Source organism: Tupaia chinensis, unplaced genomic scaffold, assembly GCF_000334495.1.
Source record: "Tupaia chinensis unplaced genomic scaffold, TupChi_1.0 Scaffold147350_1, whole genome shotgun sequence".
NCBI classification, from domain to species: Eukaryota; Metazoa; Chordata; class Mammalia; order Scandentia; family Tupaiidae; genus Tupaia; species Tupaia belangeri.
This window is the reverse complement of record NW_006207201.1, coordinates 583,400-585,779: the sequence shown is the minus strand read 5'-3', so window position 1 is coordinate 585,779 and position 2,380 is coordinate 583,400.

Below are 2,380 nucleotides of genomic sequence, written 5' to 3'. Positions count from 1 at the left end.
AATATTCTTGGTTGAAGTTGCTTTTCCCCTAATACTTTGAATATATTTCCTATTTTTTCCTCTCTCACATTGTTTCCGATGAGAGGTCCACTGTTATCTTGATGGGATATTCTTTGTAGGTAACTTGACATTTCCCTCTTGCCAATCTTAGTATCTCATCTTTATTTGTGATTTTGCTCAATCTGGCTATAATGTGTTTTGGAGAAGATCTTCCTGGGTTGATTCTATTTGGGGTCCTTTTTATTTCTTGGAACTGAGTGTTTGCCTCTCTAGGTTTGGGAAGTTTTCTTGAAGGATTTCATGGAATAGATTATCAATGCCCTTTTGAGTCTCATCCCCTTCTGGAATACCAATTATCCAGATGTTTTGATGTTTGATGGTATATAGTATTTCTTGTATATTATTCTAATTTGGGGGGGCAATTTTGTTAGTCTTTGTGGTGGATTTTTCTAGGCCAGTGATTCTATCTTCTACATCTGAGATCTGATTTTTTGTATGATATAGTCTGTTTTTAATACTTTCAAGGGAAGTTTTGACTTCCTGTATTATAGCCTTCATCTCTAACAGGTCCATTCAATACCTTTTTATAGTGTGTATTTCCTCTTTTAGATCTTGCAAGAATTTCCTCACCTCCTGGAACTTGTCAGCTGCTTTCTACTGCCTCTTCTGCAGTTCATTGTTTCTCTTCTCTTCCAGCTCTGTTAACATTGTCACTATGAATGTTCTAAATTCTTTATCCGACATTTCCATGAGTTTAAGTGAACAGTCTGAGTATAAAGAGGAGTTATTCTTTTTCCTTGGAGGAAAGTATTTTCTTGCTTTCCCATATTCTTATGATGGTGCAGTGATTTCTACTCATGTAATCAATTCATCAAGTTCAATCTGAGTATTCAGAGGCATGCAAGAGGAGATGATGTGCAATCTTTCCTCAGTTCCATTTCCACTCATTGTGCATCAGATTCAGTAGGGATAGAGAAATATTCTGATCCTAGATGCATCAGATGTTTGGATCTTATCCACTTGGGCCAGTCTAGATACTTCGTGCATAGAGGCTGAGCAGCCAATGAATAAAGATAAAGAAAAATGAAAAAGAGTTAGAGAAAAGGAAAGAACTAGATAAAATAAAATAAAATAGAATAAAGAAGGTGTTAAAAATCTTAAGATTTTAATTTTAAAAAGTAAAAAATGAAAAATGAAAATCTTTATTATTAATAAAGGAAAGCAAAATTTCACAGCTCAAGTTCTCTGTCCATCTCAAGATGGGCCTAGTTTTGTAAAGAAAAATGAAAAAGAGTTAGAGAAAAGGAAAGAACTAGATAAAATAAAATAAAATAGAATAAAGAAGGTGTTAAAAATCTTAAGATTTTAATTTTAAAAAGTAAAAAATGAAAAATGAAAATCTTTATTATTAATAAAGGAAAGCAAAATTTCACAGCTCAAGTTCTCTGTCCATCTCAAGATGGGCCTAGTTTTGTACTTTTCCTAAATGGAATGGGGAAAGGCACAAATAGGCAGAATAAAGGATGGACTTGAGAACCAAGAGAATACATAAAAAAAAAAAAAAAAAAACTAAAAAAAAAAAAAAAAAGACAAAGAAAAACAAAGAGAGACAGAATCGAGAAAGGGAGACAGAGGTAGTCCTACCCACTAGAAATGAATCTGGAGTGAGAAGTCTCAGAAGAAAATCTTCATTTTTAAACACAGAAAGTAATATTTCTCAGCTCAAGCTCGGTATCCATGTCAGGATGGGCCTGGAATTGTGCCTTTCCTAAATGAAATGGAGAAGGGCACCAATTAGCACAATGAAGGAGGGGCTTGATAGCCCAAAAAATATTTTACTTTAAAAAAAATTAAAAGCATTAAAAGAAACAGAGAGACACAGAGAGAGACAGAGAGAGAGAGAGAGAAATGGAGAGAAGGAAACAGTAGTTCTATCCTTTAGAAATGAATCTGGAGAGAGAAGCCTCAGCAGAAAAAAATTCATTTTCAGTCAAGCAAAGAAAGAATTTACAGCTCAGGTTCAGTATCAATCTAAGTATGGGCCTGGGTTTGTGAAGCATTAAAAGAAACAGAGAGACACAGAGAGAGACAGAGAGAGAGAGAGAGAAATGGAGAGAAGGAAACAGTAGTTCTATCCTTTAGAAATGAATCTGGAGAGAGAAGCCTCAGCAGAAAAAAATTCATTTTCAGTCAAGCAAAGAAAGAATTTACAGCTCAGGTTCAGTATCAATCTAAGTATGGGCCTGGGTTTGTGTATTTCCTAAATGGAGTGGGGAAAGGCGCAAATTAGAACAATAAAAAAATGGGCTTGAGAGTCCATATAATAACTTTTAAAACTTTAAAAAAAAAATTAAAAGACACAGGGAGGCAAAGAGCGGCA